Consider the following 24,018-nt stretch of genomic DNA (forward strand, 5'->3'; position numbering starts at 1 on the left):
CGGTTCAGACGCACTAATCCCATCACCATGATCATATGCCATTTATTATAGTCACTGAAACTACTATCTACCTGCACATGCCAGGTACGCATATTTATATGCGTATTTGTTGAGTTTATGTTACATACGAATATCATGTTGCATTTTATATATATATATTTTTTTGATACCAGGGACTGAACTCGGGGGCCCTCAACCCCTGAGCCCCCTCCCCAGCCCTATTTTGCAGCTTATTGAGAGACAGGGTCTCCCTGAGGTGCTCAGGGCCTCGCTTTGGCGGAGGCCGCCCCTGAACTCTCGATCCTCCTGCCTCAGCCTCCCCAGCCGCTGGGGTGACAGGTGTGAGTCTCCGCGCCCCCCGGGGCTGGTCTATAATTTTCATCCACACGATATTTAGGTTTCAGGCCTGTATTATGCGTATGGCTATTTTATCTGCTTCCTCTTTCACATGGTAATTAGAGTTCCGTCAAAGTAAAAATCGACGCTTATATGCGAGCAGAGGACATAATGGACAGTTCACATACTGTGGGTGGACACGCGCGGACGCCTCATGTTGCATATTGTATGATCATGTGTGTCGTCAGATAAAATAACGCAGGTCGTGTGCACGTGAATCGGGTCTGTAAACTGTGTCTCTCTGAATCATATCATAATTAATCGATCCTTTCGATAATGCATGCGATTATCTGTGCATGAATTGTAGGAGTCACATGGCTCCCGGGCAGAGCCACGTAGACGTGACCTGTAACATAAAATGCAAATCACATCCATGTGCCACGCTAGGCGCTCCACCACCACGTGGCACTTTCATGGATAGGAATGTGTTTCAGGTCTCACATGCACGTTATCCACAAGCACGGCACCCAGATTTTGAAAGGCAGGCCTAAGAGGTGTGGTCTGCGAGTTTTGCAGCGGGTCACAGGGACGCAGCGCTGCCTGCCTGTGTGTCACGTGGTTCCCCCGCGGACCTGCGGGAATAAGGCTTTCTCTCGCCTCTCGCTTTGGAAGGTGCAGACGGGTTGCAAGACCTGTGCTAGGAAGGCCGGAAGGGACCGGTCCTGGGGCCCCCCCCACGGGAGAGACCACTTAACGCCCCACCCCCAGGTGGCTGTGATCAAAGGAAGGACAGGGACCAGGAGAAAGGCGAACCCCGTCTGCTGGGACCAATGGTGCGGCCAATTTGGAAATGGCCCCGTGGACCCTCTGGTATCCCCACCCCAGAGAGAGCTGAGCCTGGATTTCCACAGCAGCCCTGATCACAGTAGCCAAAGGGTGGACAGCCCACGGATGGACCGATACCCAGAGGTGCCCTCCGCACGGTGGAATATTACCCAGCCAGGAAGAGGAACGCGAAGCTGTCACCTGCTACCACATCCATGGACCTCGGGGGACAGGCCGTTGAGTCAGAGAAGCCAGACCCTCAGGGACACCGTGGGGCCCTGTTGCCCGTGATTTTGGCAGAGCAGACAAGCCCACAGGGACAGGAAGGGGACTCATGGTGGCTTCCAGCTGGGGCGGGAGATCGGGGAGTGTCCAGTGGGGACGGGTCTCCGCTTGGGGTCATGAGAATGTTCCAGAACTTGATTGAGTGGCCGCTCAACACGCCCCTGGGTCGTCCGCCTTAGAGTCGGATTTTGGGTTCTTTGATGTCTATCTCAATAAAAGCAGCGGCCAGTCACGTGGGCGGGAAGGACGTCCGCGTCTGCTCTGGGCTGCAGCCTCCTAGCTGCCCGCTCGCCCCAAGTCCGGATCCCCAGGGAGCTTCCCCGGGATGGGGCAGCCTCCAAGCCCAGCCTCCAAGCCCAGCCTCCAAGCCCAGCCTCCGTCTGGGGGATCTAACTGCAGCCCTGGGGCTGCCCAGCACCCGGCGTCCTTGCGCCCAGGTCCCCGCGGATGGATCCCGCGGCCCGGCCTCGCTGGGCCCGGAGGCTGCCCAGGGTGGCCCGGGTTCCCTCCGCTGTCCAGGCCGCAGCTGGCCGCTGGCCGCCTCTCTTCCGATAACCGGGACGGGCAGGGCCAAGGGTCCCGCGGTCCTGGCAGCGAGCACGTTCGCAGGGCCCGACCCGGAGCCGCCCGGGGCTCCGCTCCCTCCTCTGGTCCCGGCTCGGCCATCTGTCCAGCCGCTGCCTGGACAGCCGGCCCCTGCAGAAGGGGCTGCGGCCACGTTCCTGGCACTACCTGGGGGCCAGCAAGGGCAGCTGCCCGGGGCGGGGACGAGCCAGGCGGCCGAAGAGCCCGGGACTCAGCCCGGGAGGCCACGCGGCAGAGACCCGGGGACAGGACAGGGTCACCTCTCGGCTGGGCCTCAGGTGCTGACCATGAGGTCACCGCTCTGCCAGGCACCATCCCCACCGCCCCGGGACCGCTCGGGGTCCCTCCTGGACCTTGATCCTCAGCTCTCCACCCGCGGGCAGCCCCTCAGGGCCTCCACACCCAGCACGACCCTCCCTCGCGCAGGCGGCCCCGCTGCCCGGACCCCTGGTGTGATGGACCCCTGACCACTGAGCCGCGGCTCCAGCCCTTGAATTTTTTTTTTTTAATTTGGAGACACGGTCTCACTAAATTGCTTAGGACCTCACTAGGTTGCAGAGGCTGGCCTCCAAGGTGCGATCCTCCAGCCTCAGCCTCCCCGGCCTCAGGAATGACAGGCCTGCAGCAAAACTAACCGTATTTGTTTAGAATCTTACAACAAATAACCGGAAAGCAAGCAGCGGCCGCCTCGCCCGGCACCCACGTCAACGTAGACCTGGGCCCAGCCGGTCCTGGCTGCAGGCTCCTGCCGGTCTCCCGAGAGGGCGGATGGTGGAACGGAATGTCCACTAGGCTGAGGGGGCTCGGAGGGAACAGGCAAACCCGTGGGCGCCAGGCAGGGCGTTCTCCACAGCCTGAGTGGACGGAGGAGCGAATTCCGAAACGTAAATGGAGGAAGGGCAGAGAGGCCATGCGGAGTCGAGCTCCTGGATCCAGCCACGCCTGAAGCTGCCGCCTGAGGCTGAACCGTCCCAGTTGGACAGTCTCCACGTGTTCCCGAGCTGGGTCAGGCCCAGTTCCTCTTGCTGGCCACCAAGGGAGTCAGGCCGCCTGTCCCTGCCCCCGAGAGGACAGACGGTCCCAGTTTCCCAGGCCGACTATGGGCCACTACCATGAGAACCACAGTCACCGATTCCTCTTTGCACAGCGGTGAAGAGGTGAGAGGCGGGTCCCCACCCTCTGCAGAGGGAACCGCCCGCGTCCCTCGTCAGTCCAGGAAGGCCGGCGGGGATGTGTCTCCGTGGCATTTCCAAGTTCCCAGAGGTGGAGGGGCCCCTGGACGCCGGCCGTCCCCGCGGAGCCCCCTGCCCACGCCGGGTGGGGACCAGGCCCGCCCGCCCCTCCGGCCCAGACGGAAAACCAAAAGCAAAAGACAGGTGTCCCCGCCAGTCGCCCTGTGAGGCACCTCCTTCCTCCCTGCTCCTTGGGATGTGCCCGATCGGCCCCGTTTGCTGAGAAGTCGGCACGTCCCCTGCCCACACACACTGAGGTCCCCTGACTCACGGTGGCCGGCGGGAGGGCTGTGATCCCAGCTTGTCTGAATGTCCCCGGGGTGGACCCAGGGTCCTCAGGGACCGGCCTACCTGCTCCGGCCCAGGCTGTGGGTTTGCAGGGAGCTCTGCCCAGCGAGATCGTCCCAGCGCTGCAGAGCCACCGGCTTCTGTCCCCCAAGGGGCGGCGGGGTGGACGCCAGCTCCCGGGCCCCCCCGCGGGCCGAGGGAACGGCCACCTGTGATGTGCAATCAAATCGACTGCACCGGGTTGACGGAAGCCGGAGCCGCAGCGGCAGCAGCTGGGCAGGTTCCTCTTCCTCAGCCGAGCGCCGCGGGAGCCGCCCGGGGATTTTGACAGGGGTTTTTTGTTTTGTTTTAAATGCGTTTTTAACATGATTTTAGAACGTGAGTCTCACCTCCGTGTATTCAGACAGGCCTGTGCACGGAGAGGGGTCTTTACAGAGGTGACTGAGGGGCAGTGAGGTCCCCAGGGTGGCCCTGACCCCAGGACCTTGGGACGTGCCTGTGTTTGGAGAGGGGTCTTTACAGAGGTGACTGAGGGGCAGTGAGGTCCCCAGGGTGGCCCTGACCCCAGGACCTTGGGACATGCCTGTGTGTGTAGAGGGGTCTTTACAGAGGTGACTGAGGTGCAGTGAGGTCCCCAGGGTGACCCTGACCCCAGGACCTTGGGACATGCCTGTGTGTGGAGAGGGGTCTTTACAGAGGTGACTGAGGGGCAGTGAGGTCCACAGGGTGGCCCTGACCCCACAGGACTGGGGTCCTGGTAGAAGAGGAGGTGAGGTCACAGACGCACACAGAGGGACGACCCTGTGAGGACCCAGAGAGAAGACGGCGTCTGTGAGCCCAGGAGCGAGGCCTGGGGAGGAGCCGGCCCTGCCCACGCCTGGACCTCGGGTCTCCAGCCTCCAGGACGGGGGAGATAGACCTCTGCTGTTGTGACCACCCGGCTGTGGGGCTTCATGACGAGGACCGAGCCCTCCTTCACCATGAAGCGGGTCGCCCCGTGTCCACTGATGGACAGATGGACGAAGAAAACGTCGGGCGCCTTCCTGGAGGGAAACACCGTGTCCACTCCCCACAACCCCCAGGGGACCCACACCAGACGTCGGCCGCCCCGTGGAGACCGTCTCTGTCTCTATCTCTGTGTCTCTGTCTCTGGTCCATCTCAGCGTGAGGCCCTTTTCCCAGGGTGGTGGGGCCTCCCTCCACCATCAGGGGAGGACAGGGCTGGTGCGGAGGGTCAGGGGGCAGCTCTGGTGCCGTCGGGTCCCAGGGACAAGGAGACCCCGGAGCAAAGCCTGGTCCCGCTTCACAGGAGCCCTTTGAACGTCAGCATGGGTTTCCCCTCCTCTCGTCCCCCGAGGGCACCGAGGCTGAGGCCCTGGAGGACGGTACTGCGAGGACTGTGGGCGTGTGGACGTGCCTTTGGTGTGCGGCTCTCGTTTCGTTTTGCGTTGATGCCCCCGAGTGGTGTGTGGACCCCCCATGGAATATTAGTCAGCCACAAACAAGCAGAATATTACTCAGCCATGAACAAGAACCAATGCAGAAAGGATGGGGAACTGGAGGTGTTATGTTAAGAAAAACAAGCTGGGCCCCGAGGAACAAGCCCTGCAGCCTCTCTTCCATAGGTGGACACTGAAACTAAGGCCTGGGGTTCCCGGAACTAAAAAGAAGTGGGGCCGCGAGCTGCCTCCCTCTGGAGGCTCTGGGGACAAGCCTGGTCTTGGCTTTTCCTTGGCTGGGCCCCACCTGTCACGCATAAAGCCCGCGGCATCTCCTGCAGCCTCTGGTCCTGTCTGTCCTGCCCCGGGTCCTCCGCCACCCCTGGTGCCCACCTTGAGTCCGGCCATCCCGCATCTCGAGACCCCGGGTCACTTCTGTGAAGACCTGCAGCCACCCCGGGAAACCTGCTCCGGGTTCTGGACAGGGGGACGTGGCTAGCTTTTCGGGGAGGAAGGAACCATCTGGTTTCCACAGGGCGTGGGGACGCGGGGCCCGGGGTGCCTCCCAGCTAAGAGACGGGTGAGGCCCAGCCTCCTTGCCCAGGAGCCTCCCAAGCTGCTGAGACGGTGCAGATGGTCCATGTTTATCCTCCCACCTGGACGCTCAGGACGTGTCCCCTCTCCGGGCGAATGTCGGGGTCGGGTCCCAATAAAAACCGTGACCTGGAAATGTGCAGAGCGGAGCCAGCGACGAAGACCCCCAGGCCACCCACCGATGGCAGCCCAGCCCAGGTGAAGGGGGCGCGTGTGGCCCAGGATCCCACCCCGAGCGGGACTCCAACGCACCCGCCAAAGCAAACAGGTGCTCAGAACAGCCGCCGTGGCCGAGCGCAGGACGAGACCAACCAACGCGGATTTCAGAACAAAGTGTCCAATGTCCCACCCGATGGGCTGGGTCAAGGGTGAAAAACCCCGCGGTCACGTGTGTGTGCGTTTGCGGTCTCACAAAGTCAGGAAAAAAAAAAAAAATCCTGCCAGGTGCCTTGGCGTCTGCTGTCATCTCGGTGATTGGGGAGGCTGGGGCAGGAGGATGGCAAGTTGGAGGCCAACTTATTGAGGCCATGAGCAACCTATGAGGTCCGGTCTCAAAATCTAAAAAAATTTTTAAAAAAGGACTGGGGATGTGGCTCAGGGTTTAAGCACCCCTGGGTTCCCTCCCCAGAGGCAGAAAAGCAATAGGAAAAAAAAAAAAAAAAAGAGGAAGAAAACAAATTTTCAAAAAAAAAAAAAAAGAAAAAACTTAAATCAAACCATTGCCAATCCGTCGGATCACGTGTGTACCCAGAAGTCCTCGGGCTGCCGGTCATTTGGTTTTTACTGTTTTGGAGACTGACTACGTGGCTACACGTGGAATATTATGCAACCTTGAAAAAGGAAGGAGATTCTGACGCCTGCTAAGACGTGCAGTGACCTTGTGCACAGCATGCTGAGTGACCTCAGCCCTTCGCAAAAGGACAAAGGCTGCAGGATCCCACTTGCAGAAGGTCCCTAAAATCACCGAGAGGGGAAGAGCATCGGCGAAGGTAGGAGAGCCAGCCGGGAGATGCTGGTGGCCGGGGCTGGCTGGGCAGCGCAGAGAAGTCACCTCCAAATGCCCCGGTCGCTGAGGGCGCCCCATCCGTTCTCCAAACCCTTTTTTGGTGCTGCGTCCAGTTCGGGAGCGGTTGGCGCGGTTGACGGACAGCCCCGTCTCCCGCCGGCCTTTTCCTGAACCGGCTCAGAGTCCCTCCCCGAGTGCGGGCAGCCGCCCGGACAGCCGCCCGGACAGCAAGGACCCCTGGGCTCTGCGTCGAACGCTGGCGAGGTCCTCGCTCCTTCCCGGAGCGGCGTGTCCCCTCCCGCTGGCCCCGTCTGCAGGGACCCGGGGGTTTCCCGGGACGTGGGATCTTCAAGGTGCAGACAGGGAGGGTCCCAAGCTGGTCACCGCCTGCGGGGGGCGCCCTAGACCTTGGGAAGCCGCTTCTGGGCCACCCCGGGTGGTCTTCCCGGGCGCTGGGCAGCCAGGGGCAGCCCGAATCTCGCTCCCGCCCGGGAGCTGGGGGTTTTCAGCCCTGACCTTTCCCCGGGGCCCGGGCCGCCGTCCCGCCTGGCACCTGAGGCTCCCGGGGCTCCGGGGAGAGTCCCGGGTCTCGCCCCGGGGCTGTGTCTGGCCGTCTGTCCAGGGACGGGCCTCGGGTCCAGGGGGCACAGCTGACCCCCGGCGGATGCGCACAGTGGCCAAGGGCCCCGAGTCCTTGCTTTTCTGCGGTTGCGCCTGGGCGCGCTCTCAGGGGAAACTTGGTGCATTTGGTGCATTTGGAAGATGGACAGTAGAGCAGCTGCGACCATCTACCGCGCAGGGACCCGCGCAGATGCGGCCTCCTCCCTCCCTCTCGCTCTCGCTCTCGCTCTTATTTTTCTGCAGACTCTTCGCAGCGTCTGCACAGGATTCTTGAAGATTCTCCTTCCCTCGAGGCTGGAGCGTCCTCCCCGCTCCGCTGAGCGGAAGCGCTTTGCAGACTCTGTTCGGCCTTCCGAAATCCCAGCCTCTCTTCTCCTGGACTCCGGGCCTCTATTTAGAGCCACTTCTACAGCGACGGTCCCTCTGCAAACCCAGGTTCCTACCACCGCCTGACTGACTGACGGCCAGGGCCGGGGTCCCCTGCACGGGGTGCACGCGCTGCCCCAGGGACGGTCCCCAGTGCAGACAGGAGGGAGTGGCCCCGGGCGAGAGTTCATCATGCTCCTCACGCAGGCAGGCAGCTGAGCACTAGCTGCTTCTTTCTGGAATTTTCCATTTAAGAGCGTTGACCTGCGGCTCAACCTGGGTGACCCAAGCTGGGGACAGGAAAGGGGAACTGAATTTGGAAGTCAAGTCCACTCTGGCTTTGCTGGGGGTGGGACCACGTCCCCGGAGAGGGGCGCACAGGAGGATGGGGTTGTTCACCTGTGACGCCGCGTGACCCCAACGTGACCCCAACGGCCCCCACTGCTCATATGCTGTCAATCACCAGGACCGGGCCCTGCTGGGGACCGGTTCCTCTTTTTGTCCCCCTCTGGGTCCCTGGCTACTTCCCCTACAGGCCCAGCCAGAGGGTTTCATGCTTGCGACTACGTAGAAAAATATTTGTCCCCAATCTGCAGGTTCTGAAGGGCAGCCCCTGCTCCAGCTGACCCACCAGCAGACAGTGACCACCAGCCAGCAAACCCTACGCTGAGGCCTGTGGTGTTGGGTTGAGTGGTCCCCAAATGCATGGCCACAGTCTGACACCTGGCAGCTGTGACGGGACCTGGTGTGGACACAGGGTCTCTGCAGAGGCAGCGAGTGCAGGACCCTGAGAGGAGCTCCTCCTGGTCAGGGTGGCTCTGAGGCCATGGCCGTGTCCTCACAAGAGACAGAAGAGGAGACACAGACACAGAGGAGGAGCCACGTGGAGACGGAGGCAGAGGCTGGAGGGCTATCTTCATTTATAAAGGATGCGAACTATTTCTAAAGCGCTGTGAGTGTTGCTATTTAAAATAAAACATAAAGCCTGGTGTGTCCGTGTTTTAGAGGGACCTGTGAGACGCGGGTGGTTCTGGTTTCTCTTCCCACCGTGCATATGCAGCCGTCTTCTAAGACGTGGAGACTACACGATTCCCTTCTCTCCCCGAACTCCTGTTTGTTTCCTCCTTTTCCTGGTGTCATTTAGACCCACACCTGGGTCTGTGACTGACTCAGGAAAAGAAACCAGGGTAGGTGTGGACATCTTATCAGCTGGCTCGCTTCCTGTTACTGCAAGGTCTGCTCACGGAGAGGATGTTTTCATTGGGAGGGAGCCACAGTCGGAACGGAGCAGAGAAGTGCAACTGCGCTCCCCACCTGCCCCGTGCCTACTCACCAGAGCAAAGGGTGGAGTGCACAGAGGACAGACAAGAAACGGATAGATGGGTGGCTACACAGATGACAGACACGTAAAACATGGCAGGTGCAGAGAGAGAGAAGTTGGATGGATGAATGGTGGATGGATGGGTGGGTGGGCGGAGAGATGGATGGATGGGTGGGTGGATAGGTGGGTGGATGGGTGGGTGGATGGGTGGATGGGTGGATGGATGGGTGGATGGATGGATGGATGGGTGGATGGATGGATGGATGGATGGATGGGTGGATTGGTGGATGGATGGATGGATGGGTGGATTGGTGGATGGATGGATGGGTGGGTAGATGGATGGATGGGTGGATTGGTGGATGAATGGGTGGGTGGATGGGTAGGTGGATGGGTGGATGGACAGGTGGATGGATGGGTGGATGGATGGGTGGATGGGTGGATGGGTGGATGGATGGTGGGTGGATGGGTGGTTGGATGGGTGGGTGGATGGGTGGATGGGTGGATGGATGGTGGGTGGATGGGTGGTTGGATGGGTGGGTGGATTGGTGGGTGAATGGGTAGATGGATGGGTGGATGGACGGGTGGATTGGTGGATGGATGGGTGGATGCATGGATGGACGGACAGGTGGATGGATGGATGGACGGGTGGATGGGTGGATGAATGGGTGGGTGGATGGGTGGATGAATGGGTGGGTGGATGGGTGGACGGACGGGTGGATGGATGGACGGACGAGTGGATGGGTGGATGAATGGGTGGATGGATGAATGGATGGGTGGATGGGTGGATGGATGGGTGGATGGATGAATGGGTGGGTGGATGGGTGGATGGGTGGATGGATGGGTGGATGGATGGATGGGTGGATGGATGGATGGATGCATGGACGGGTGGATGGATGGACGGACGGGTGGATGGGTGGATGAATGGGTGGGTGGATGGGTGGATGGATGCTGGATGGATGGACGGGTGGATGGATGGGTGGATGGATGGATGGGTGGATGGATGGATGGATGCATGGACGGGTGGATGGATGGATGGACGGGTGGATGGGTGGATGAATGGGTGGATGGATGGATGGATAGGTGGATGGATGGGTGGATGGATGGACGGACGGGTGGATGGGTGGATGAATGGGTGGGTGAATGGGTGGGTGGATGGGTGGATGGAAAATGGAAGAGAGATTGATGCACGATAGAAATAGAACGAGAGATGCCACAGTGACAGTAGGTAGATGATGGGTGGCTGGATCGGGCATGGGGTGAACTTGAGATACAGTCCACTTGGGAGCAGCAGCCCCTGGTCACCCCAGGATCTGGCTGAGGCCTCACAGTCTGGAGAAGGTGCCACAGGTGGTGCCTTCGTGGGCCCACGAACCCCCTGCTCCTAGGCCGCTTGAGACCTCTTCCCATGTCAGCACCTGCCTGTGAGCTCAGTGAGAAGGTTCTGGAAGGACAACAGCCAGCGGCAGGTGTCAGGATGGGGGTGTGGGACAGTCCCAGGGGCACCGTGTCCAGCTTAGTGACTGGGGTCCCCCCGGCTGGATGGAGCCTTCAAGGTCTCCTCCTCCCTGAGGCCGGGGACCCTCCCGCGTCCCAGGTAGGAAGCAGCCACCTCAGGGGCGCCGTGAGCTGGACGGGGACCTGCAGGAGCCCAGACCCTGGTGCGGGACTTCCTCGCCAGCCGGGTCTCAGTGTCCCTGATTCAGGGTGGACGGCGGGGGCTCTGTGTCCTCCTGCTCCGGAGCCGTCAGACCCGGGGCGTTGCAGGGAGGACCCTGACCTGCCCAGCTGGCTCCCGGGGCCGCTCAGCCTGGCCTCTCGCTCCACCTGCCGGTGTCTGGCTTTTCTAGGTTTCTGTTTCTCTGAGCCTTGGTGGCTGGTCCCACAGGCCTGGGCTGCAGGGGGGACGGTGGCATTTTCCTGGTCTGATCAAACAGGAGACTGAGGTGACGGCTTGGCTGCGGTCACTGCGGAGCCCAGCAGAGCAGAGAGTGCCCGCGGGGTCTCTTCCCGGAGCCCCAGGCAGAGCCCCAGGTTCAGGGAGGAACCCAGCCCGGAGGCGACTTGACCTCAGGACAGCGTGGCCCCACACAGTGGACCCAGAGGTTCTGGTCAGCATTATTGAGGGTCCCCCAGGAACTGGCCCTGGTGTCCACCAAAGATCAGGGCGATGGCTCAGGAGAGGTGGTTAGTGGTGCTCCTTAACCACGGTCAGGGTCAGACAAAGGGTCGCCACCTCGGGTGACTTTCATTTCCTCTCACAGGTCAGTGGACAGCGTCTAGAACTGCTGCTCACTCATTCAACAGGGAGTGGGGCTGCTCCTGGCTCCTGGTGTGTGGAGCCCAGAGAGGCTGCTCCACAGCCTGCAGCGCACAGCACAGCCCAGCACAGAGACCCCCAGCCCCAGAGGCCACAGTGCAGAGAAAACCTGCAGGACAGAGTCTCTATCATCTGTCCATCCAGTGTCATCTATCTATCTGTCTATATATCCATCTATCCATCAATTTGTCATCTATCATCTGTCTATCTATCTATCTATCTATCTATCTATCTGTCATCTACCACTTCTGTCTGTCTAGGTGGCTCTCACACCCTGGGTGGGGCTGCTCCTGCACCTGGTGTGTGGAGCCCAGAGACGCTGCTCCACAGCCTGCAGTGCACAGCACAGCCCAGCACAGAGACCCTCCAGCCCAGAGGCCCACAGTGCAGAGAAAACCTGCTGGAGACACCAGTCTGTGTGTGACTTATCATCTAAATGCATCTGCCTTTCTGTCAATCATGGATCTATTATTAATTTGTACCTATCCTTCAGAGTCGCCATCCACTGACAGTCTCCATTTGTCATTTATCACCTCTTTATCTAAATATCTGTCACTGACGCAGTTTCGTGGATGATGGGAAATATAAAACCAGTATCACCAAAATCGAGCAGGTGCCTCGAAACTGTCACCTGGCAAGGGTGCTTAAAATAGCAGGGTTCATGGGGCAGCGGACTGGCTTGTGTCTTCTACACGTGAACACGTCAGCTGTCAAAGTCCGGATCCTTCTAGAACTCCACTGGTACAGTCTTCTGTGGGTGTCCAGGGCTGCAAACTAAGTCCCACAAGCTGGCTGATTGAAAAGAGATGTGTCCTCTCCCAGCCTGGAGGGCAGGGGCTGAGACCAGGGTCCCAGGGCTGCTCCCTCCACAGGCTCAGGGAGGCTCCTTCCTGCCTCTCCAGCTCCTGGGCTCCAGGCGGCCCTGGGCTGGTGGCCCCAGCCCTCCAGCCTCTGCCTCCGTCTCCACGTGGCTCCTCCTCTGTGTCTGTGTCTCCTCTTCTGTCTCTTGTGAGGACACGGCCGTGGCCTCAGGGCCACCCTGACCAGGAGGGGCTCCTCTCAGGGTCCTGCACTCACTGCCTCTGCAGAGACCCTGTGTCCACACCAGGTCCCCTGCACAGATTCTGGGTCAAGATGTGGACAGGACCAGCCTCTTCCCATGGTGTCCAGCTGCCTCCACAGGCTCCAGAAGGATCCTTCCTGCTTCTCCAGCTCCTGGGCTCCAGGCGGCCCTGGGCTGGTGGCCCCAGCCCTCCAGCCTCTGCCTCCGTCTCCACGTGGCTCCTCCTCTGTGTCTGTGTCTCCTCTTCTGTCTCTTGTGAGGACACGGCCATGGCCTCAGGGCCACCCTGACCAGGAGGGGCTCCTCTCAGGGTCCTGCACTCACTGCCTCTGCAGAGACCCCGTGTCCACACCAGGTTCCCTGCACAGGTTCTGGGTCAAGGTGTGGCCCTATCTCTTGCGCAGGCCGTGGCTCCCCTGTGCCCAGTTCCTGCTGGGGTCTCTGTGGCCACTGCGGGATGACCACTGAGAATGGACCTGGCCCTTGGCACACTGGCCTGCGTGTCAGGGGCCAGCATTGCTTTGGGGCCGGGACTTGGTGGGTGTTGAGCTGCTCCCTAGGGCCGGGTCCTCTGCGGTCAAGTGAAGGGTGAGCCTGACCTTGCGTGGACGGGGGCCCCAAGGAGCGACGCTGGGGCACCACCCAGCTCCTGCCCTCGTCCATGCCCAGGTGCCCACTGGCCAGCACCCCTCCGCTGCTCGGGGTCCGGGATGATCTAAGGCGCAGGAAGGGCGTCCTCCGCCGGGTGCGTGAAATGAAGATCGATTTCGGTGGCTAAAGAGGACGCGCAGCCAAGTGCCCGGCTGCACAGGGCCGCGGAAGGTTCCAGGGCTGGGAAGAGCCCTGCCCCCGCCTGAGACCCAGAAACGGGGACCGCGGAAGGTTCTAGGGGTGGGGACCAAAGCCGCAGGCGTCCGCTAGTCCTCCCCAGTCGCCCAAATCCCCTCGGGTGCCCCGCGGGCCCGTCTCCTCCCCCGTCTGACACGCTCCCGGGGTGACTGTCACGGGTCTTGGGTTCTGAGCAATTGCACAGTTGCAGAGGGTCCAGCGTGAGCCGGAATCGAGGCCACCCCGGGGGAGGGGGCCTCTGGCTGGTCCCGCCTCTGCGCAGCGGCGCCGCCTGCTGCAGGCTCCCGGGCCTCCCCCGCCGTCGTTTGCATGACTGTGTAGAAAGGGCTGTTTTTGCAGAAGGCGGCCTTGGGGGCGGGCGGGGAGCCACCAGCTGTCCCTTCAGGTGGCCGGGGGCGGGGGCGGGTTTCAGAGGTGCTGCGCTTCCTGTCTGCCTGACGCAGAGCCTGTCAGGCCTCGGGAGATGGCTCATGACCCCGCGGGAGGAAGTCAGAGCAGGGACTTCGAGTCTGTTGCTCCTGCTTTTTATTTTCCAGCTGGGTCCCCTGCAGGTGTCAAGAAGGCAGAGGACGGGGACAGAGGCCAGCGCGTCTCCCACCCGGCCTCCCTGGTCCACCGGGGGCCTGGGGTGCACGGGGGGGGGGGGGCAGGAGTCGCCTCTGAGCGTGACCCCAGGTCTCCGTCACCCAGCAGAGTCTTTCTCTGTCCCTCTGGTGTGCAGAATTTGCTGGAGGATGTTGTGGATTGAATCTGTCCCCCTAAAGGAGAGGTTGAAGTCCCTCTGCGTGGAGACTCATTTGGAAATAATATCTTTGCAGATGTCCCCAAGATGCGTGCTAGGGTGAGGCGACTGTGCAAAGGGGCCTCCATTCGAGATGGCCAGTGTCCTCCTCAGAAGACGCTGGGAAACAGATGCGGAAGAGGCTGCGTGAACACAGAGGGCCAGACGGAGCTGCGGAGCCCTCAGCCAAGGATCCTGGCTGGTCAGCAGAAGCTGGAGGGGCAGAGGGACGGTCCCCAGAGGCTCGGACCCAGCACAGCCCTGTGGACACCTGGACTCAGACTTCTGACCCCCCGCCCCCACACACACCCTCGGAAGTGGGAGAAAAGACTTTTCTGCACTTTGAAGTCCCCACTTTGGGGTCCTTTCAACAGCCCTAGACAAAGAACTCAGGAATCTGCCTCTATTCATGTTTCATCTGCCTGTTCATCTTTCCACCCATCCATCCGTCCATCCACCCATCATCCACCCATTCATCCACCCATCCACCCATCATCCACCCACCCATCCATCCATCCACCCACCCATCCACCCATCATCCACCCATTCATCCACCCATCCATCCATCCATCCATCCACCCATCCATCCACCCACCCATCCACCCATCATCCACCCATCCATCCACCCATCCATCCATCCATCCATCCACCCATCCATCCACCCATCCACCCATCATCCACCCATTCATCCACCCATCCATCCATCCATCCATCCACCCATCCATCCACCCACCCATCCACCCATCATCCACCCATTCATCCACCCATCCATCCATCCATCCATCCACCCATCCATCCACCCACCCATCCATCATCCACCCATCCATCCACCCATCCATCCATCCATCCACCCATCCATCCATCCATCATCCACCCATTCATCCACCCATCCATCCATCCATCCATCCACCCACCCATCCATCCCTCCATCCACCCATCCATCCATCCATCCATCCATCCACCCACCCATCCACCCATCCACCCATCCATCCATCCATCCCTCCAACAAGTTGAGCTGAGCCTGTGGAAACTTCTGGCCTCTTCTCTACAAACCCACAGCCCTTGAAGGAACTCTGCCACTCCTGTCCTGTGGCTGTGGCTGAGATTTATCTGTAGCTGCCAGTCCATGTGCCTGCCAGCTGGCCTGTCCCTGTCCTGGGACGAGGGGAGGCCTTGCCCTGCTGCACCCTCAGCACGTGCGCATGCTAAACACACACCTGGAGACTCTTGCCTCCCTTCCCAGCCTAGGACACTGCAGGGTGCCCCGTGTCCGTGGAGGAACTGGAGGTGGGTGTCACAGCACCACAGATGGCCTCCACTTCCTGGTGCTGCATCTCACAGGAAGGTCGTGTGACGCAGGCCTGTTGGGAGCCCATCTTAAGCAGGACGCTGTGCACATTGGTGTTGCACCTTGGGGACTTTCGGGAAGCTGCTATGTCCATCAGACCCAGCATGGCTCAGGTGTGCCCTGGGGAGTCCGTCCCTCGCCTGGATGCCCAGGGGCTGTCCAGCCACATGGCTGGCACCTTACCCTTGGTTCAGCCTCACAGAACATCTCTGAGGGAAATCAGAGGGTCCCAGGGGACCCCAAGGAACAAATGCCCCCCAGGGGCCGGCTCCTGTGTTCGGGTGGAAGTGAGTCTGGGTTCGGTGTCCTGGTCTAAGCACCTCCCGGGTTCCAATTTGTGTCTACAGATGCCACAGGTTCAAGCCCACCTTCCGACCTCGGATGGTCAAGGAGGTGCACCCGGGAGGACGCAGCAGCACCGCGGGCCCTCTGTCCTGGGCAGCTGGACGGAGTCCACTTGCTCCTTCCAGACATGCGTGCTTTGTAACAACTGCACCTTTTAAATGTGAATGATTTCCCCGTGGAAACAAGAGCCTATCTGTCCATCCGCCTCCCTGTCCACCCCACCACGTCTGTGGAGCCATCCGTCCGTCATTTTCCTGTCCACGCCTCTCCTCTCTTTACGCACCTGTCCACCTCTGTCGATCAGGCCTTGCTGCCATGTCCGCCTCTCCCATTTCCTTCCCTAGCTGTCCGTCCATCATCCGTACCTCTGCCTGGCTGCTGCCAACCCCATAGACAGCATCCCGGCGGGTCAGGCACCTGGCCTGACTGCTCACAGCCCCAGTTGGTCGGACTTCGTTGCTGTGACAAAATGCCCAACCAAACCCCTCAGAATAAGAAAGGTTCCTTTTACTTCACGGTGTCAGAGGGTTCGGTCCATAGTGAGCTGACTCCATGGCTCTGGGCCTGAGGTCAGGCAGAAGGTCATGGTGGGAGGGTGGGGAGGAGGGAAGCAGCTCAGCTCCTGTTGACCAGGAAGCAGAGAAGGAGGAGGGGGAGGGGAGGAGGAGGGGGGGGGGAGGGGATGAGGAGGAGGAGGGGGGAGGAGGGGGAGGAGGGGGAGGAGGAGGAGGGGGGAGGGGAGGAGGAGGAGGGGAGGAGGAGGGGAGGAGGAGGGAGAGGAGGAGGAGGGAGAGGAGGAGGAGGGGGAGGGGGAGAGGGAGGGGAGGGGAGGAGGGGGAGAGGGAGGGGAGGGGAGGAGGGGGAGGGGAGGAGGAGGGGAGGAGGAGGGAGAGGAGGAGGAGGGGGAGGGGGAGGACGGAGAGGGGAGGGAGAGGAGGAGGAGGAGGAGGAGGAGGAGAGGAGGGTTGGGGGAGAGGGAGGCCAGAAGAGAAGAGGTAGGCCGGAAGAGGAGAGGGAGGAGGAGAAGGGGGGGAGGAGGAGGGAGGAGGAGAAGGGGGGGAGGAGGAGGGAGGGGAGGAGGAGGAGGAGGAGGGGGGGAGGAGGAGGGGGGGAGGAGGAGGGGAGGAGGAGGAGGAGGAGGAGGAGGGGAGGAGGAGGGGAGGAGTTGAGGGAGGAGGAGGGGAGGAGTTGAGGGAGGAGGAGGAGGAGGGGGAGGAGGAGAGGGAGGAGGAGGGGAGGAGGACGGGAGGAGGGGGGAGGAGGAGGGGGGAGGAGTTGAGGGAGGAGGAGGGGAGGAGTTGAGGGAGGAGGAGGGGAGGAGTTGAGGGAGGAGGAGGAGGAGGGGGAGGAGGAGAGGGAGGAGGAGGGGAGGAGGAGGAGGAGGAGGAGGAGGAAGAGGAGGAGGGGAGGAGGAAGAGGAGGAGGGGAGGAGGAAGAGGAGGAGGGGAGGAGGGGGGGAGGAGGAGGGGAGGAGGGGGGGAGGAGGAGGGGAGGAGGAGGGGGGAGGAGGAGGAGGGGAGGAGGAGGGGGAGGGTTGGGGGAGAGGGAGGCCGGAGGAGATAAGTGAAAGGAAAGGCCAGGGACAAGATACAGTCCTCAAGGACACGACCCCAGAGATCTACTCCCTGTAACTGGCTCCCACCCCCCAGTGGCCGGTGCAGCTGTGACCCCACCAATGGATTCACAGCGATGAGGTCCCAGCCCTCCTGACCGGTCACTTCCCCAAAGCCCCGCCTCTGGTCATTGCCACGGGTTCCACTCCCAAGACGTGGGTCTTCTCGGGCACCCAGCCCGAGTCCCCTGGCCGCCCCCTGCCGCCGTCTCCTGCCCGGCCAGCTTTCTCCTGCACGACGGTTCCAGGAGCACCCGCTGGAATCTTCCACAGCAATATCTGGGACTTGCTGATGGAGTCTCCCGCCACTGACCGGGGCCACCTCGGCCTCTGCACGTGCTGGCCCTCCACTGGAACACGCAGGCGTTACCCCCAAGGGGTCCTCTCTCCCCACGTCCCCCCTGGGCCATCAAGCCCCAGGGCTCCCAGGAAGCCGCCGGGATCCCGCCTCGCCCTGAACGCTCGCAGCCTGAAGCCCACCTGTCTTCCTAGCTCGCTGGACCTCCGCATCTCTCTGCACTTGGCCAGCTCGCTCCTTCCCCGCCTCAAGCCTCGGTCTCCCCACTCGGAAAGGCGGACCAGGATGGATGCAGGGAATCAATGGCCCGCTTCCCTGCGGTTCCAATCTGCCTTCAGGCACGGTCCCTACTGCCCAGCGGTCAGCCATCGGTCATCTCCCTTCCGCCCAGACTTGGAACCCTATGTGGCAAAGCAGGTTCCCTGGATCCGGAGGGTGAGCCCAGTGTGGAGCCGATGCGGTGCCCGTGTGCACCGGCTGGACCCACGCGTCTGCCCACACGCCCTCTCGGGCACCTCCTCTTACAGGGGAGGGACCGCAGGTCCGGGCGAGGCTCCCTGGGAGGCGGGCATCACGGCGCCCGCCCCTCAGCCCTGGCTGTTCCCTGCACGCAGGGGCAGGAGCGGGTCCGCCGCAGTCCCCGAGGTTCCCGCCCTCACGGGCTTGTCCTCCTGAGCCCGCCCTGCGTCCAGCCAGGGAGCCGAGAGGCCACGGAGCTCTCCGGGGGCAACAGCGCCCTCGCCGTCCGCGGCGACCTTCCGGGGGCGCCCCCTGCGCCTGCTTTGGGCTCTGCCCGGCGACGGAAGGTGGCCGCCTGCCCAGGGGCCTGGACACAGCCCTCGGCCCCGCGAGGCAGAAAGAGGTGCAGGTTGGGGTGGGGTCCCTCGTGTCCTACCCTGCAGCACCGCCCGCTGCCTCAGGGGACAGAAAGGCGCAGGGAAGGACCCCGGGGACTCCGTGCGCGCGCGCGCAGAGGGGCCCCGCGCGGGGCAGGCCCGCACCAAGGGCAGGGCTGCGTGAGAGGCGGCGCTTGGGGACCGGGCGCGCCTGGGGAGGGGTCGCCTGGGAGGGGCTTACCGGGGGAGGGGGTCGCCTGGGGAGGGGGTTACCTGGAGAGGGGGGTTCCCGGGGACGGGCGCGCCTGGGGAGGGGGCGCAGCTGGGGAGGGAGTTGCCTGGGGAGGGGGTCACCTGGGGAGTGGGGTGCCCGGGGAAGGGCGTGCCTGGGAGGTGGCGCTTGGGGAAGGGGCGCAGCTGGGGAGGGAGTTGCCTGGGGAGGCGGCGCATCTGGTAATGAGGTCACCGGGGGAGGGGGCGCAGCTGGGGAGGGGATCCTCTGGGGATGGGAGGCGGAACTTAGGGACGTGGCGCCCCTGGGTCGGGTAGCCTGGGCTGGGGGCACGAGTGGGAGGGGCGCACTTGGGAAGGGCGGGCCCGCGGAGGCGGAGCTCGGGGAGGTGGCGCGCCTGGGGCGGGGCTGCCTGGGGCTGGAGCGGAGCAGGGCGTGCCCGGGGAGGGGGCTTGTGCAGAGCTGAGCTCTGGGCGGGGTGCGCCAGGGGCGGCGGCGGGAGCCGAGCCGAGGCGGGTGGCCACCCTCGCCCAGCGCGGTCACCACTAACGTTCCGTCTCTGCGCCCAGCAACCCTAAGACCAGCTCAGAACGTGGGTCTTTACAGGAGGGTCGTCTGCCCTCTCCCCTCCCTCGGTGGGCGCCGCAAGCAGCAGCCCGAGTCCAGGACCCCGTGCGGCAGCACGTGCGTCCGCCGCCCCGGGTGCATCCCGCGCTCTGTCCAGGAGCGCGCGCGGGCACTGGCCTGGGGTGCGGCCGGGCCGTGTCCACCGTCACGCATCCTCTGCCCACCGAGCAGGCAGCACCTCGCGCGTCGCGGTGCTGCGTCTGCATCCGCTTCCCTCCACCCTGGACGGACACCTCACAAGGAGGAGCCGCCTGCACCTCCGGATTCATTTCCTTAGGATGCGGACCCGCTGTGGGGTTGCCGGGTCACGGGGTAGGTCTATTTTAGGGTTTTCTTTCTTTCTTTTTTTTTTTTTTTTTTTTGAGGAACCCAGTAATTTTTTCCATCACAAATGCACTCGCTTGAATTCCCACCAAGAGTGTCCACGGTTTCTCCTTCCTCCACATCCTGTCCGGCACAGGGTGTCCTTGGTCTCTTTTTGGTAACAGCCACCCTGACTACAGGAAGCGACTTCCAATCGCCTTTTTATTTTCTGTTATTTATTTTTTTTTTTAGTACCAGAGGTGGAACCCAGGGGTGCTTAACCACTGAGTCACCTCCCCATCCCTTTTTCGGTTTTATTTTGAGACAGGGTTTTGCTAAGTTGCTGAGGATATCACCAATTTGCTGAGGCTGGCCTCCAACTTGTGATCCTCCTGCCTCAGCCTCCCGACCCGCTGGGTCCAATGGCCTCCTTAATGGGAGAAGGAGAGAGCCAGACACAGCAGAGGGATTGACAGGACCGGCCAGGATACCCTCCCCTTCCCTGCTTCTGTGACCCCGCTTTTTGACCTGAGGACCCCGCTGAAGATTGCTCAGATGGCAACACACCACACACGCCCCCCCCGGGGGGGGGGGAGGGGGCAAGAAAAGAGAAAAAGAAACTCCCAAACCCCCTTTGTGACTTGAAAACCGAACCTCAGGACCGTGGTTTCTCTTTATAGACCCCAGCGCCGCGTGTTTGCATAGCCTGGAATCCATATTTCGCAAGCCCGGCGAGTCCGCTGACCTCGCTGTCTTTTCTCAGATGTTCAGGGCTGATTAAAACACACCCGGAACCCGGGTGCATTTCTAAGTGAACCGGTGCCAATGGCCTGTGGCTGCCCGCTGGCTGGGCGCCCAGGGGCCACCTCGCTCGGGCCCCGGAGATGCCGGCTTCACCTGTGGGACCCGCCCGCCCTGGGGTCCGCCTCTGGACGGATGCCTGTCACCGCATGTCACCGCGCAACGCTTTAAAGACGGCTCTCTGGCAGGGCTGGGGATTGGGCACATGCCTCCGCCCCCTGACCCTGCAAAGTCTCCTTCCCGGAGTGTCTCCGTCCCCGCAGGAGGACAGCGTCCTGGTCCTTTGCATCCCCAGCCAGCGAGCCCCTTCGATTCCCCGACGGTGCGCACGCCTAAGGCAAGGGGCGCTTACCTGGAGCGAGGGGTCAGGCTCCGCCCAGGGTCTCGGAGGGGGGATCAGAAAGTGTCCACCCGCGGCGGGGGCCTCGGGGTCAGCCCGCGTCGGCCCCCAGGTAGCCCGGCAGGCGCCCCGGGCCCTGCGCAGCGCCGGCCGGCCATGCGCCCCGCGCCTCTCCGAAGGCAGGTCTCGCCGGTCCGCCTCAGCGGCGGGGAGCGCGGCCGGGTCTTGCGCTGAGGTGGGAGAGGAAACCTGTTTTGAAATTTCCTGTCTGACTGTTTGAGAAGCCCGCCCGCCCGCCGCGCGGCGCCTCCCCATCGCGCGCGCCCGGGGCCCCGCCTGGGGCGCGTGCCGGCCGGGCTCCCACGGAGGGCGCGGGGCTCCCGCGGCCCCACCTGCGGTCGCTAGGCGGAGGAAGCCGCTCCGCCCCGCGAAGGAGGAAGCAATGGGTTTTATTTTTTTCTTAAATATGCAGCAGGCAGCGAGTTGAAGTTGCAGGATCCCGGACGGCACAGATTCCTGTTTTCTTTCTTTTTTTTTCTGTTTAAGTTAAAAAAAAAATATGTTAGAGGCCGTATTTCCTTTTACAGCTGTCCAGCTGCACGCATTGCGACATCTTGGTGTTGGGAGCCAAAAGGAGGCAGGCAAATGGCCTGGGGTCACTGAGGGTCTCCCACAGTCGCTCCTGGCGCCCTGGACCTGACAGGAGGCTCCTTTGCAGGCACCGGGAAGGACCTCAGCGTCACCCGCGTGCCTGAGGAAACAGGATGATCTCAGCCCAACACAGCAGATGCCTCAACCTGCGCAGTCGCCACTGCTGCACCCCGTGACAGTATGTCCTGCAGATTCCCCACCAGCTCTGAGCTACAGCTCGCTGGATTCTTGCTGCAGGACAAGTGGCCCCCAGGCTGCCCTGAGCCCCTGCCGGCTCCATCCACCCACCACCTGCTTCTCTTGCTGTGTGCACGCTTCCGTGTAAAGACACTCGGCTTCGTGGATCATGGCACACGTAAAAGAGCAGTTCCTCTTAGGCCTCACCTTGTGACCCGGCTAGCCCACTCCTCGGTTTACACCCAAAGGACTTAAAATTACCACACGACACTGACGCAGCCACATCAATGGCTCAATCAAGCAGCTCAATTCACAATAGCTAAACTATAGAAACCAACTGGGTGCCCTTCAACAGATGAATGGAAATGAAAACGTGGTATGTGCACAATGGAATATTACTCAGCCTTGAAGAAGAATGAAATGATGGCATTTGCTGGTAAATGGATGGGTGGGGGACACCCTCCTAGCCAGGCCTTCGCCTGGCCACATGCTGGGGAGCCCTGGGGTTCTGGGGGTGTCCAGCCTGAGCTGGGTGCCCAAGGACACTCCAGGGAATGAAGCTGGTCATGCAGACCATGTTTGGAAATGATCATGTGTCCAGAGGTCAGATGCCAGCTGTTCAAAAGGACTGTCCACTCTGACATCTGGACGTGGTCCACTGACTTGTGTGGACACAGGGTCTCTGCAGAGGCAGTGAGTGCAGGACCCTGAGAGGAGCCCCTCCTGCTCAGGGTGGCCCTGAGGCCATGACCATGTCCTCACAAGAGACAGAAGAGGAGACACAGACACAGAGGAGGAGCCACGTGGAGACGGAGGCAGAGGCTGGAGGGCTGGGGCCACCAGCCCAGGGCCGCCTGGAGCCCAGGAGCTGGAGAGGCAGGAAGGAGCCTCCCTGAGCCTGTGGAGGGGCTCAGCCTCTGGCCCCAGCCTCCACCCTCCAGGGCTGGGTGCAGACGGAGGCCTGTGTTTGGAGACCCCCTGCCTCCTGTTTGGTCAGTCACGATGGGGCCCCCAGGACACTCCTGCAGGGCTGGGCAGGCAGGAGTGGCCGGGTGCTGGGGGCCCTGTCTCGTGTCCTGCCCCTCAGCTGCCCGGCGTGGGGCCCTGTGGTGTCCAGCCGTCTTCCTGTGTCTCCTCAGAAGTGACAGGTGAGGCCCTGGCCGCTGGCAAAGGGCTGAATTTGGCAGACTTGGCCGCGTCCAGCTGGCATTGACGGACTGGCCACCAGGCAGGGGAGGGTCTCCTCGGTGCTCGCTCTCTGCTCTGGGCTCCTGGGAGGGGTGGAGGGAAGGACATGCGGAAGGCGGCCGGGAGCCCAGCCCCGGCCGAGGCCCACGCTGGGGCGTCTTCTGACCACCCTCTGGACCTGGGGCCGGGGTCCTCTTGACCACAGGGAGTGCTACCCCTCAACTCCCAGCCGCAGACTCACTGTGGCCGCTGTGAGGCCCAGGCTGGGGCTTTGGAGGCTGCAATGGTCCTCTAAGCAGAGTCTGGGGTTCCAGGAACTGGGGACAGTTCAGGGGACAGTGGGGACCAAGATGATGGTGTGTTACCTCCCGTCAGATCCGCACAGAGGTCACCGGTGAGAGGTGGACCATCGGGCAGTCTGCACGCCCAAGGTGTTCTGCGACCAACGCCTCGCTGTTTCCAGAACATTCCTGTGACCCTAAAGGAGACCCCGTGTCCATTACCAGTCTGTCCCCATTCCCATCCCAGCCCCGACACCCACAGTTCATCTTCTGTCCACGTGGAGTCCTTCATTCTGGACACTGAATAGAAACAGGATCCCACCCCGTGTGCCCGGCTGCTTCCCTGAGCCTCAGATCCTCCAGGTTCACTGACGTCATACCAAGTGTCAGAGTTTTGTCCCTTTTCTTGGTTGAGTAATATTCCTCCGCGTGGACGGATCGCCTTCTGTTTATCTTCAATGGACAGTTGGCCATCTCCACCTTTCAGCTGTTGTGATTAATGCTACCTGGAGGACACGTGCTTTTTACTTTATCTTTTATTCATCCTTTCTAGTTATCCGTGACGCTAGGTGTATCTTGACATTTTACCTACCTGACGTATAACTTCCTCTACTTAGGATCCCATTCTCGGGGTGGAACATGCTGTGGAGTTCCACTGCTTGTGTGTTCATATGTGCACACAGGAGAGTGATGTCCAGTTCATTCCACTGTCCTTCCCATTCCCATCTCCTCCCTTTACTTCATTCCCCTTTGTCTAATCCAATGGACTTCTGTTCTCTCCCACTCCCTTATTGTGAATCAGCATCCGCATATTAGAAAAAACATTCAGCCTTTGGTTTTTTGGGATTGGCTTATTTCCCTAAGCATGATATTCTCCAGCTCCATCCATTGACCAGCAAATGCCATCATTTCATTCTTCTTCATGACTCAATAATATTCCACTGCATAGATGTACCACCGTTTCTTTATCCATCTGTTGAAGGCACCCAGGTTGGTGCCCTCGTTTAGCTATTGTGAGTTGAGCTGCTGTAAACATGGATGTGGCTGTGTCACTGCAGGGTGCTGATTTTA

General features: G+C 61.5%; 1 protein-coding gene and 1 long non-coding RNA gene across 5 annotated transcripts in view; both read right to left on the reverse strand.

The window, feature by feature from the left end:
- Positions 1-21,199, reverse strand: part of P2ry8 (P2Y receptor family member 8) — a 33,587-nt gene extending 12,388 nt beyond the window's left edge. For 2 of the 4 annotated variants that reach the window (XM_047536433.1, XM_047536435.1), the window contains exon 1: positions 20,663-20,939. The gene's annotated coding sequence lies outside the window, so the exon portion shown is untranslated. Of the gene's footprint in view, positions 1-3,534; positions 3,625-20,662; positions 20,940-21,042 lie in introns of those variants that run through there. The other 2 variants (XM_047536434.1, XM_047536437.1) reach the window with 2 other exon arrangements.
- A 1,207-nt stretch (positions 21,200-22,406) lies between these two features.
- Positions 22,407-23,714, reverse strand: LOC124972174 (uncharacterized). The gene is made up of 4 exons (XR_007106442.1): positions 23,540-23,714; positions 23,328-23,453; positions 22,908-23,144; positions 22,407-22,749 (listed from the first exon to the last, which is right to left on the reverse strand). It is a non-coding gene; the product is annotated as an uncharacterized LOC124972174 (long non-coding RNA).
- Between the last annotated feature and the right edge of the window lie 304 nt (positions 23,715-24,018).

This window comes from Sciurus carolinensis, chromosome X (assembly GCF_902686445.1).
Source record: "Sciurus carolinensis chromosome X, mSciCar1.2, whole genome shotgun sequence".
Classification (NCBI taxonomy): Eukaryota; Metazoa; Chordata; class Mammalia; order Rodentia; family Sciuridae; genus Sciurus; species Sciurus carolinensis.